Source organism: Calonectris borealis, chromosome 18 (assembly GCF_964195595.1).
Source record: "Calonectris borealis chromosome 18, bCalBor7.hap1.2, whole genome shotgun sequence".
NCBI lineage: Eukaryota > Metazoa > Chordata > Aves > Procellariiformes > Procellariidae > Calonectris > Calonectris borealis.
In genome coordinates this window covers 4,578,867-4,593,253 of record NC_134329.1, presented here as the reverse complement: position 1 = coordinate 4,593,253, position 14,387 = coordinate 4,578,867, and positions in this window count along the sequence as shown.

The following is a 14,387-nucleotide window of genomic DNA, read 5'->3' as shown; positions in this document are numbered from 1 at the left end:
GAAGCTCACACAGATAAGATTCCTGTCTAGCCTGACTAACACTGCTCTTGCCCTCCCTGGGGTCTTTTGAGCTATTCCTGAGGACTGTAGCGACGTTGCTGTCTAAAGGTGGGTTGTAGCTCCTTGCCTCAATCAACTGAGCACTGCAGAATTTGGAGCAGATGCCTCATTAGTGAGAAGGGACTCACTAGTGCAGGTGTGATTCATCACTTTGGAGAGCACTTCAGGGATCAGGGCAAGAAATGGCTTGAGTAACACAGGCAATAACAATGCAGGCAGGGGCCATGTCACAGAATCGAGCAACAAAGCAGCAGCAGCAGCTGAAAAAACTATGAAATGGGATAGTGAGAGCACAAACCCAAAACCTGGCTGTCCACAACACCTGTGTTTGGGTTTCAGCTAGGAACAAACCCCGGCTGTTCAGAGAATCTGGAGTGCATCCTCTTCACAAATTCATTTTGGAGGTTCTTCATGTATCTCCTTTTCTAGACAAATTAATCTTGTGATCACAGTGGCTGCGTAGCATCCACTGCATACTAAAGAGCTAGCTATTCTGGAGCCAAATGCCACGGAACAACAGTGCCCGGCTGCAGAGAGAAGCACGTAATTCCAGCACAGCTGAGCAGCGAGATGCGCAGGGACATCTCTCCAGAGAGCGCGTGGCTCCTCTTCCATCTGGCAGCAGAAAAGAGGACAGGCCTGAATCCTCAAGACACGAAGATTATATTATGTAATGTGCACGCTTGCTGCTTCTGGAGACGGAGCTAAGTCAAAACTACCCGTGTGATTCAGTCAGAGGCCACGCCAGAGGGGAGCTGCGCTTCCCTCCCCAACCCCGGGGGATTCCAGAGCGAGTGAATAGCCTGGGGCTGGCGGGGGAAGGTGGATCCAATTCCAGCTTGCAATGACAAATACAGCACTGCCTGCAAGTGTAAAATCCTGTCTTTCCTTAAAAGCGCTATCAAAAAGCGTGCATGTGAGCAAATGCATGAGCGGTTTTGGGGGAAGGGTTTGTTCAGTTCTTTTTTTTCACTTGTGTAGAGACATTTTTTGGAAAAAATTGAGAATGCTGCTCAAACAAACGGGCTGCATTGCCTGCCCTGAACTTGGAAGAGTGTATTTCCATTTCAGTTAAAGCCAACAGCCCAGAAAAGGAGTTGGAGAGTGAAATGAGAGAGAACTGCCCATGAAAAAAGTCTCCAGCAAGCTATTGACAGGAAGGCACAAAGAATCTGCAATGTTTTGGAGCAGGTTTCTTGGTGCTAGTTTCTCAGTCTTTAGTATTTCTCTCACCTGCATTTGCAAGAACATCATCGTCTAGGGTAAGTATGATATCATACAAACAATCTGCCAAAGCACAGTAAAATCTAAGCTGGACTGGGCTGAGAATCGGGATACTAATCAGGAATCTGTCCCGTAACAGAAGATGAACTGTTTAGCCCTCCTTTATGGCCTTATCTTTCCCCGCTTTCCATCACTTTTAAAGGGTTTCATAAACATGGCATGTTTCAGTAGTCATAAAGATGCCAAGTATCAGTCTTCCGGCATATTGTATTTGGACAGGCATGTGTCTGCCTACAGAGGAAGCAAAAGCACTAACAGCTGGAGATTCTGTTTGCTTGAAGACTTGGTATTGCTCTTCAGGTTTTACTCTACGGGAGAGGAATAATCCCGACAGCATTACAAAGGCATTATTGTTCTGGCTGTAATCCCCATGCTCAAATCCACCCTGGTTTCTTGCATCCTGATTGCAAACGGAGAACTTCCCTTTGTATTTGTCGGGACGAGACTGGCAGATGGATTGGAAGTCACTGTTTTCTGCGTTCAGATAGCATCGAAGGGGGGAAAGGCTGCAGTGTGATCCTGTAATAAGCCTAAGGAATGGAAAAGGAGGATGAAGAGCAATGGAACAAAAATAACAGTCCACAAGAGGAACAGATGAACTACAGGAAAAACACAGCTGGAGGAAAGCAAGATGACAGAGAGATAAGGGGAAGAAAATGTATAGGGACAAAGGTGAAGCTCCTTATACATTATAATGTAAATACACAGGGCACGCCAAAGGGCCAGGCTGTGCCCACAGAGCTGGCAGTGGGAAAAACAGGTAAGAGCAATCATCAGTGTGGAAGAGGGGATGGTTTCCAAAGGGAAGCAACAAACCTTTTCACAACAATGCTCTATAAGGGCACAGACCTCGGCTTGACTCTACAGCTCCATGTTGTTGGCATGTGAGAGGCCAGTCAGAGCAGGAGACCACACTTCACAGGGAGATGATGCCCCAACCCTTTCTTAGTTTGTTAAACCAAATAACATGAAAGAAGATGCAACGGAAACTTTGCTGCTCAACAGGACAGATATGGCTGAGCTCCCTGAGCTAGCACGTGTGGCCTAACTTCAGCCAGATTCCAGGGAAGAGACCCAACCGTCCCTACTCCAGGTGTGTAAAAAAAAAAAAAAAAAAAAAAAAATTCCTGGAATTACTCCTCACCCTACCTCCTTCCCACACACCCTTTTTGAGATTCATAGTCTTCCAGTTCACACAGCTAGGAATGCAACTAATGAGGCTGATATAGCTGGCTCAGCTTTGCAGTTTTAGAGCCCACGGCTGGCAAGTGTCACCTCTTTTGTATCAGGCATCTCTGTTGCCAAACTACAATCCAGCTTCACAGTCACGTCTATGTAGAAGGCACTGCTGTGCAAGTGGAGGTGAACCACAAGGCAGGCAGGAAGCACACTAAAGTGGAGATCTGAGTACAGGTTTTAGGAAAAAAAAATTCGAAAATCACTGAAGCAAGACTGATGTGGTTTTAACAGTAAGAGTAGTGCCTCTCTCCATTTGACACAGTCTCAAGGCAAAAAATGATGATGTGCCAAAGAGTAAATAGCAAAGGAATGCTCAATTGGTTGGCTTGTCTTTGGCTTACATTGAGAGCAGCAATTAATACAGGAAGGAAAAAATTAAATCACTTCATCATTTCCCACTTTCGGATGACCTGAGCTCTTCTAGATAAGAGCAAAGCTTTTCACGAGCCCATGCAGATGTTTTACAGTCGCAATAAACTATGTCTGTGATGGAGTGATCTCTTTCTGAAATACAATCTGGACCACGGGATTATGGCTGCTTTTCAGAGAGACAGGTGGACTCTTCAGCTGCATTAAAAAGGATCCTTGATTATCAGGTAAAAAGCCTGCTTTTTTTTTCTGTCTAGGAACATTTAATCTTTGCCAGTTTGAAAAAAAAAGAAGGTTATTTATCAACTGCTTAAAGAATTAGTTCAGGGAAAAAAGGGAGGGAAAGAGAGCAGCACTGAAGGCCAGATACTTGAGGTCTGGGTTGGAAGTAGTTTGGGGACAAAGCTGAGTAAATTGCTATTGTTTGCTCATTGCCTGGCAGCCTGATCTCTGGCCAGCCTCCTGGCAAAGAAAACCTCTTGTGTTTATTGTGGGAGAGGGTTACTTTCCAATGGGAAGGGTATTAAGGTGTACCAAGATTATGATAGATCAGTCCTCATATTTTATTCTGCCACTACTGAAGCACTTGGGAAATCAGAATAAAAGTAGTTGCTGCTTTTCATCCTTTGACACTTTCACTACCACCAACTAAAATATGAGCTACCGAGATGAGACAACTCAGTTACACCACATAAACTCAGTTATACAACAAACAGGCAAGAGTATGAAATAACTACAGTGAGTTCAAATTCATTTGGGATCGGCTGGAGTGAATCACTTATCATCTCCAGGAAAGCTGTTCTCTCTCCATAGAGCTGCGCTCTCTCAAATATTTTATTTAAGGAACACAGATACTGGTACATAACCAGCACAGTTCTGGTAGAAGACAGCTCCAGGGAGAGACTGTGTTTGGCACATCTGGCTTGTAAGCAGAAAGGAAGCTGTATGAGTGGCAAAATATGGTCAGGTTTCTATTAGCAGCCAGAGTCCCTTTCAGATGAAAAATTATAGCCCTAGTACTGACACAAGAGAAGAGGGTCAGGAACATGTGGCCAGCGGAGGAAGAACACCCTGACTCAGTAGCAGAGCAGGGAGCTGGGAGTCAAAATGAGAGCTAATGACCCACTCTGCCTGAGATTTTGTTTGAATCGCTGAATGCTAAATTCTGACATCTTCCCCCACAGTGAAGAGTACCTACGGGGACTTGAGCTTTTTGCACTATGCCTTAGTTTTTTTCCATGTGAAGCACAGACAGTAACGCCTGCTTTCCAAAGGTGTTCTCAGCTCTTTGGATTTAAGAATTTCTGTTCAGATACGAAGCAGAAAGTGGTGTGGGCTTCTCAAAATCATTTAACACAGCATGTACAGAAGCTGGAGAAAACAGAAATCTTGTGCTTCTGGATGTGACTTCTAAATGCAAACTGCGGACATGTCCTGGTATGTTCTCTCTCTTTTGAAGTGGGATTTAAGGAGAGGTTCATATTTGCTGTCTGAAGCTTAAGTTTACATCTCTCCTTTATCTGCTTATTAGTAACACCAAACTCTTTTAAAACTGTTTGTTTCCTGCATTAGTTTACCAGGAAGGCTCTCTGTTTACTCTTTGGGCTTTGTTCAGTCTGACCAATATGTCTGAGCTGAATCAATCTCCTGAAGACAAGTAAACTTGAAGGTTCATATTCTAAACATGCCAGTTTGTTAGTTTTAAGGCTCGCTCCTAGCCTTTACTAAAATATATAAACATTGGGAAAAGCTGGCAATTGCCTGAAATAGCTGAAGCAGTATAAGAGGAAAAGGGATGATCATCTGCAGTGAATTAAAATTTTAACCATACTTCGTAAAGGCTTATTACTGCTTAGCAAAAATGCCTCTGCTTTCTTCCTTTTCAGTGACTTTCTGGGATATTCACAGTGAGGAAAGAAGTAGTTCCCAGTTTCCAAGTGCTTTCATCTATTTACCCAGCTCAAAAAAAAGCTAATGCGTAGTAGGATCTTATCAGCACTGGCACTTTATGAAATATCTTAGTTCTCTCCATTTCCTATAGCTTCTTTCACTTTCCAGATGATTGAGAGCTGCAAACAAGTCTCCTAGAAGACTTTATAGAGACTTTGCTAACTACATTACTTAAATCTGTATATGACAGCAAGTCATACTCTTTCTAATAATATCAAATATTTAAAAATATACATTGACTGAACTTAGACATTTGAAACATATTGTTAATTTCTAATGGGTTTGTGCCTTAAAGGCATGAGGACTAATGACAGACTAGGCAGATCAAACAGAGGTTTTTCCTGACACTCCAGCTCTGAAGGACTCAAGTGTGGATAAGGCTGTTACGTAAGACAAGTTTTTTGATATCACTGAAGTGCTTTACAATTAAGATGGAATATTAATAAAAGACTTAAACTGAAAACCTCCAGCTATTAGAAGGATTAGGACTTTGCAGTGGGCTAGGGGAACGCATACAATGTCAAAGCCATCTTCTTGGCTGTGATCAAAGGCAGAAAAGGCTCTGGCAGAAACAGTATCTTGGAGGGGGGGGCATGGATCTGCAGTGTCACATCATCATCATCATCATCATCATCATCATCATCATCATAGCAGCAGCAGCAGCAACAACTCGTGCAGAGATTGCAATCCACAGCAGCAAAAGACAACAAACTAGGGGTGCAGCCTAGACCTTCTCTTGCTCAGCTATGTGCCCTCTGACAGCAGGTGTCCCCACAAATGGGGAGAAGCATCTGCTCCTTTACACGCATGCGGCTGTACTGGCTTTCCTGGGAAGAGCACGTGAGAACAGAATTCGCACTCGGTGCGTTTGTCATTCAGCGGTGTCGTCAGCTCCTTACACCTGTGCGCTGGCCAAGAGGAATTAGCGCCAAAGCTCACAGGGCTCAGTGCTACGTAAACAAACTGGGGTTTATTAGATTTATGTTCTGGAGACTGATTCTTCTTTTCAAAAACAATCTCTTCAAGGAAGTGCCCTAAAGGGTATTTCCTTTAAGAGCCCAGGCCATTTCCCTGTGATTCTCGTGGGATCAGTTTCATTCTGTTCTACGGAAATATCATTTTGTAATACACTGTAATCAAATAGTATTGAGCGCATTCTGAATATACTTCGTATGAGGTATCCCCCTTTTGGAAAAAACTGAGGACTGACCCCCTCTGCAAATACACCATTCCCACACCATACCTTCTACTGCAGGACCGCGCCTGGGAAGCGTTCCCTCCCAAGCCATAGCCCTGGCAACTCTAACAATCTAGAAGTGGTTTAGTTGCCCAGCCTCAGGAACAGGGAGGTGGCAAAACGCTTCATACTAAGTAGAGACAGCTGGAAATGTGTCATTAATAAGGAATAACTTTTAAAGCAGTCTGGGTGCAGAGGGATTAAGGAATGCCATATGGTATCAGGAGTAAAAAGATGCCAAAGAGTGTAACTTGAATGGAAAAGAAGCAGCTACCAAGATGCCCAGAAGAGCTGAAAGTCTGGAAATACAGAAGGCAATTGGGAAAATACTAAATTGCATGTGTATGTGCTAGAAATCCTTGTTTATCTAAAAGCCATATATGTCAGTAAAAAGGAAGACAATCAAAAGCTTTATTTTTCTTAATACTCAATTTTGAAATGTTTAAGAGGTTCCAGTCAATTCTGGCCATGAAAACCCCTTAGAAATCCGTATACATTATGAGATATTGCACTTCATGAAAAAATGAAGAGGAAAAGATATTTTTTTGGGCAAATATAAAAAAGGAAAGTGAAACTGAAGAAATGCCTGCGCCTGGCTGATTCTTTCTCCTGAGCTTTTTGCTGACAATTCAAATTATGGTTTGGCCTCTTATTAGGGAATTGGTTTTCCCTCAAAACTTTCAAGACTGATAGAAGGTCAAAGAACAAATTTATGGCAATCATCCAGTCCAGAATTAAGTGCAAGTCGGATTTAAACACAATGAAAACACAAAATACACCAAGCAAGAGATCTGAGAGAGGAAAGCATATTAAGCTCGAAGATAAAATCATGTAGAATCACACATGTGCTACGACAACCAAGGACGGACCAAGAAAATATTTGGCATATGGCAGAAGATGCAAGAAATGTCAGGAATCAGGCAGCTTTGCAAATTTTGCAAGCAGCAGCAGAGCATTGCTACCTCAGGTAAACTGTTCACAAGGGGAAAGTTCAGTGTTGCAGTGATAAATGAATATGCTATCAGCTTGAAAGGAAATGAAACATTTATTAAATTGGACAATGGCACACAAGTGAGTATGATGCTAGAAGCAGTCTTACGTCCAATTAAAAAAAAACAACAGAGAGAGCAAGGGATATCCAGGTAAAATTCAGAGATTACACTAATAAGCCTGTCACCATTGAAGGATTATAGAGACTAGATATACGAGTACATAGGAGACTGAAAAACATTTAAGGGTGGTGGCTAAGAGTCTTGTTTACCGTGCCAAACGCATGGCAAGCCCTAGACTTGAGCAACTGGCAGCACACACGGGAAGGTTAGTACAACATGGAATGTAAAGAAAAGCTTGATAATGATTTTCCAGCTGAAAGACACCAGCCGTATCTCTAAGCCTTTCCAATGCAGGAAAGGGTTATTGGTCTCAGAGTCGCCAACTAAGTAAAAGAGACAATAAGTGAAACAAAAAACCCAACACAATGCTTTTCCAGTGGTACTGATGCTGTATTCTGTCACTATAGATAACTTCTCATCTCCATTATCCTCACTCCAACAATGTGGTGGAAACCACTATTAAAATGAGTTGTCAGTTATTGGCAAATGCTGTTGATAAAACTAGTGCAGTCAGATGCTAATATGTATTTAATATTAGATAATTTGATCTGCAGCAAGTAAATCCAATGGGTATCCAGCTGGATTCACAGCTCCTGCCTTTGGCAAAAGGAACACTGGTTACTTAGGAAAATGTTCAACCAAAATATTAATAAACATTATTAATAGCACACAAGCAATCCTGAGCATTGGCTGAAACAAGAGAGTACTTAAAAAACACATTTTCCAAATATTTGTCTACTTCCTTTGTGTGGTGACAAAGCACAAGGTTAATGAATCCGTTACTTCTGCAGTAAAATCTCCACATTTTCCAGCAGAAAGACAAGATAGAGATTTAAGAACTCCCTTTTTACTCACATTTAATTCAATTTCTTATTGACCCTTCAGGTAATGTCAATTAGATATAATTTTTTACAATATGAAGGTATGTAAAGAGACTTGCCTATACTGTTGCTGTAATAAGTAGCTGAAGCTTTCAGGCTAGACAGTATCTACTGGTTTATAAATTATTGTCCTCTTCTACCTAACAGACCTAGCATGATTTTATTAACGATGTTCCAAAGTTCGTTAACACTTCAATTTACTATCCCTGGCTCAAAAGCTTGGGAATTATTGACAATGTTGACATAAACATATAATTACAAGCAAGAATATATTAACTAGATAAAGTAAATAATTCCTGAAATGCTATTACTGTATTTACAAGTAAAACTTAAGCATATGCTTTATGTATAATTTTGAGTGTTTATAATGCAGGCTAATAATCTCTGACGCAACATATTAGAAAACCACATTAATAAAATAGGGCTTCTCACCTGTAGACTATGCATTTAACAAAACAAAAAATGATAATTTAAGAATACCTATACTGAAAAAAGCTGAAGTTAGAGGAACTGATGTTTTGCAGTAATAAACAGAGAGAGATAAAACGGGACAAACTCGCAAGCTACACCTTGTAGTCCCTGGATCCACCAACTTTATAAGCATGACGCAGTACACATTTAGGACGAAAATCAATATCTCTAAAGAAGTATTCACAGGACGCTGTGGATATAGGAAGTTGTCCTAGAAGACAGGCATATGCTGAAGAGGAACACACAACACATTTCCAACTCCAGGAACAAGATTTTTTCTTGCCTGACCAAGTGACAGCTCGGTAGCAGTTATAAGAAGTTGAAACAACTTACTCTAGATATGGTATCACCCAATGGGCTTAGCACATGCTAACAACAGTAGTTTTATACAGGGAGAGCCATTGTCAACTTCATGCAACACTCTAAATCCTTTAGAGAATAACCTTTAGCATGCTGGTTATATTTATTAGAGCCATGTATCATAGAACGATTCCTTTGTTAGTTTTTATTATGATGAAGATTTGGTTTGGATAGAAGGGTGAGATATCGAGCATTTCAATAGTTTAGCCCCCCAGACACAGAACTCTGTGGAAGAAGCCCAGCAGAAACACATGGTGGCTGAGCAGCTGAAATTCTGACTGATTACTGAATATTATGCAAGCAGAGCCCTTGCACAATTCCCTACAGTGATTTCTGCTGGCAGGAGAGGCTGGAAATTGTAACAAAAAGCAATACTTGTCCATTACAATAGCAGTATGGTGAATCGTACACATGTTCAAACAAGATGTCTATGGTAAAGACTGCTGATTACCCAGACAACGCTCCAGTCGCTAACCCCATCTCTCAGCCTGTGGTGTTGTCTCACTCCCAGCTAGAGCTGGGGAATATGAAAGTTTTCCCACAGTTATTCACCCCAATTCAGTACTATTCCTGGAAGCATAGTCTGGTCCTGTTATTTGAATCCCCACTTGCAGTAGAAACACTGATCTGGAACATTGCATCCTGTACGCCTTGGAACAGCAAATCTTTTACGGGTCCTCCTGTGACCCAAGAGCCAGGAGGACAGCACGGGACGAAACACCAGCAAGAAAGCCCTAAATGAAGAAATGAAATACATTTCCCTTGGAGAGGAGGGAGTGTAACTGGAGTGTAACGAAAACAAGCCCCATCCCTCCTCCCCTGCACACACACACACACACCCCCTAGAGGCTTTTGCAAAGCCACAGGAACGGAAATAATTTAGTTTGAATCCATCAAGCATTAAAATCCGTTCACTGAGGGATTGAAGTGAAAAATGAGCTGGAGACAGGAATTAGAAGCTCACTGCCTGGGCTGTCAAAAGGGATTTTCCCCAGATAGAAAACAAGCAATTGGAAATGCAGAGAGGTAAATCCTTTCAGTCTCTGACACATATGCACACTCTTGGTTTCCCCTCCTGGCCCTCTCCTGGGTTCGTGGAGCCAAACCTGGACACATCTCCTTGTGCGCCATCTGGCCATAGCGCCCACCCTTGGGATCCCTTTCCAGGGATCTGCTCAAGAATGTCACAAGCTTCAGGCAAAGGGGAGGTGGTGAGACGTGCAGGGGAGCCGGCTGCGCTACATACAGTGTACTCGCGGGTGCCTAAGGTGCCAAAGGGAAGACAAGGCAGTTGCTGAAAGAATAAACCAACAGCTCTAAGAACCATTTTATCCACTGTGTAAAATTTGCTGAAGAAAGAGACAAGGAGCAAAGCTGACATTATAGTTATAATCACTGCACATCTTAGTCTACAACTCAAAAAAAATAAACATGACACTCCATGCCCCTGAAATATGGTCTCTTTCTCTCAAGACCAATACAAATATCTCTGCACCAGCTACATTTTGTTGATGTTTCAGAGGCTTATTTGCAACCGTAAGAGCCAGAGGTCTACTTTTTCCAAAACGAAACTGAGATTCAGGAAAATAACGTGGCAGTTAGGGAGACCCGGGGCTACTGTGCAGGGACCACCTCCAGTCCAGATTATGAGCTGAAGCATATAAGGTACGTCTCACATTCACAAATCTCTACACTCTTATAACTGGGTTTTGAGAAAAAAATATTTACCACAGCATTATTTGGTTTATGGAGAGTAGACTTCCCCTTTAGTTGGTTGCCAAAACTGAAGGCAAGAATTTTTTATAGTACAGCTTATGTATGAAGATAATAAACACTGTAAAAAAGGCCAGTATATCTGTGGGTCCATAGCACAGTGATGCAGGACAGCCAAAAGAGAGAACACCAAAAAATCCTATGGATCTACCAAATGGCCTTAACAATGTGCTGAGACTTTATACTCATCTAACTGTACACCAGTCGTATACTGCGGAGCCAGTTGGTTATTTAGTGAAGAAGAGGTAGGAAGAGAGAAGTGGAGAGAAGAAAAAGAGAAGACAAATAGCCAAATATGAAGCATGTAAGCTATGGGAAGAAGCCTACAGAATGACAGGAGCCAAAAAGCCATCTAACCGCAGCCCAGTTCCAGATGCGCAAATTGGTTTAAGAATAGAGCAGAGGTAGAAGAAGGTAAGCATTCACGCAACAGGATCCCTGGTGCCGTGTGGCTTTCAATTCAAAAACCAGTTAAGAGAACAGACAACTTGAAGAAGTTTAGTTTAACATAAAATGCAATAAGTTTAATGTATGCTAAAATGCTTCAAGATAAAGGCCACAGTTACCTAGATACAAAGACGTATGTGTTCGTAGTAAATATTTTCTTTAACACATGCTGTCCTCTACTGTTGTGTAATATGCTTTCCTATTGTTCTGTGACTCTCTCTGGTAATAATACTACCACTTATGTGGTGTTTCATAGCTATAGATCACACTGTGCTTAACCCAGGGGGTATCATTATCTCTGTTTCACATATGGAGTCATGGAAGCACCTAAAGATCAAATGAATCCATGGCAAGATCGGAAAAACAACTACAGTTTTATAAATTATAGTGTTAGCTTGTATATAAGACAAACCTCAGGAGGTTTAAATGGGATTTGCTGGCAGCATAAAGACTGTTTGAAAACACCCATGAAAAGAGCTCATCTTAATGGCGAGCCAGGGATAAACATGGACAGAGCCAAAGAAAAGATAAGGTGATATACTATGGCCATGGGTCAGAAAGAATCAGCAAGAGTCAGCTTAGGAGCTACAGCAGAAAGAGTTTGTGTTTTGTTCACAGTGATGATATTCACAGTTGTCTCCCGGCGCTTTGAGGAGCTGATGAGTTATCAGTGGAATCTCACACCGGGACCAGAGCACCAGACCACTGAGCAAAAGGCTTGGGAAAAAGGGCTGGCTGAAGTCAGCCGGGAGCTACAATATTGGGGTGGGGGTTGATCTGTATCTGAAAAGTCCTATGTGCCACCCCCATCCTGTCCCCCTCCTCCCGCTGAAGATGCTGCTGCACTGAACCTGAAAGGTCTGGTTATAAATAGCTTCTCCCTGCAGCTCCTCAATGAGCCACTGAGGCGGAATGAGTCATCTCTGCCGGCTCCGTGGCCCCCCCAAACCGACTGCGTCAGGTTGGGAGCGTGGCTGCCAAAAGCAGCGGTACACACTGTTCTCTCTCAAAGGGCAGTGGCCTTGGGGGACAGGGACACTAAACAAACTAGCTCTACTCGTTACTCATAAGCACCCGAAAGCCAGATCACTTTGTGAATAAGAATAATGTAAAATCCATCAAGAGCGCTTAGAAACCGACACTGGCACTTCAGCCCCCTCTGTCCACACCATTATCCATACCACCCTGGTTTTCAACTGGAGCTTCTAACCCATTAATTGGTTTGTTACGGAAATGATTGAGCACATCTCTGAAAGTGAACCTCTCATTCTACGTACAAAGAACTTCTCCTTACCAAGACTTGGTGACACTGTTCAGTGAATGGACACAGCAACAAGTAGGTGAGCTGACAAAGCCTCATCTCTAGGTGAGGTGTGATGCTAGGCACACCTCTGTTTCCTACGAAGAAAGAAGATGAGAATTTTAACACGAAAATTCAGACTTAGATTTGCCTGTTCCATTGTGAGAGAAATTCACCCAGGACCCGCATCCTCTTCTAAACAAGACAATGCACAGAGCTGACAGACAGCTGAGTCTCTTCTAGCCCTGTTGCAGGAAAGCAGAGCGTTCCCCCATGTGATTTCCTGAACTTGCATAGGACACCAGGTGCCCAGAGTAAAGGAATTCTAGCAATTATCTGCTTTGTTCATGTCAGCTTTATTCAGAGGCAAATGGAGCTCTCCTGAAACATGTCCTTTCTCAAGCCTAAGACAATAAAATTAAAGGTTTCATGAGCTTTAGGATAAACACCTATGTAAGTAAGTAAAACCCAAGCCCTAGCCGAGATAAACATACTGAATTTGCTGTGATTAGCAGAGATTGGAGGGGTTGGGAGTAAGTACTTGTGGTAGGGGAAATAATTTAAACCAATACTGGGTTAAAAGGAAGGAAAAGAATACCAGGTAGGGAGGATAATACAAAGTGGATGCCAAAGAAGAAGACAAGCAGGGTCCGGAAGCCAGTATTACTGTTACAAAAAAAGAAAGATTTGGAGATAGGAAGTGAGGAAATCTCCCAGTGCTACACTTCTTTCAAACGGAGAGTTTAAGATAATGCGATCAAGGTGATTCTGGCATGTTTTCCATAAACCAAGTTTAATGGCTGTGACCCGTGGCTCACTCAAGTATTGTGTGAGAAAGCAAGCTGAGGACAACAGTGAGCAAGGACAACGGGAGAGGCAATCAAGAATATCTTATGGTTCAGTTGAAGCCAAACCTTTGCAAGTAGAATCTCGAAAAATAAAATTCACACATAGCTATTATTGGAACTGAAAACTGATAAGGTTGATGAAGATCCACACAAACAGAATAAACAGAGCAATATATTTGAGTTCCCTCGGTTTGTCAGCATTCGGTAGTGCTGATAAGAGAAATATTCCCCAGCTATATGGCCACTATAGATCTGCAAGTGATCCCCAGCACTGTACTGTGTGACAGCAGAGGGTATGTTTGCTTTTGGGTCACGCTGTGATGCAAAACGATGACAAAGCCTGGCAGATTTTTTGCTACCAGCAAAGCTGATACAGTGTTGTCTCAATGGAGGCAGAGGATGATGCAGCTTTACATGAGATGCCTTTTCAATTTCCCTCCAGTTTTTAAATCATCATCAAATCAACACAGTACATTCTGTTAAAAGTTAATGACTTTGTTCTGATAGAGTTTTAAAACCGACCTACTTCAGAATTTTGTAAGTTCGTCATGTGCAGCCTCATCATTTCTATATTCATGTTGTCTGGAAATATTTTATCTGATGATTTTTTTTTCCTAAACAGAAGGGACTTACTCCACAGAAGAAACTAAACCTTGAAAAGACCCCTGTCCTGCTTTCTACCTTCTTCTCAGCACTTAGAAAGTTATTTACTAGTACCTGGCACCCACAAAAGAACAATTCTCCTTTCTGCTATCACCTCTAACCTCTCCTCCCTTTCCTCATTATTACCTCCTGTCTCCTAACAAGGGTACAAAGAAGAATATCTGTTTTCTCTTGCAACGGTTCCGAATCAATGAGTAACAACAGAAGATCCTCACCTCCTTATTTTTCACTGTGCAGAAGAGACAGGCTCACCAGCTCTTCTCTCATCTCTAAATTTTGCAGTTAGAAAAGATGTAGCCACATTGCTATTGATCGCTATATTCCTTAGCCTCTCTGTGGAATCCAAGCTTTACAAGGGTTGTACAGCTGCAGACTAATTGTGTCTCAAGGATG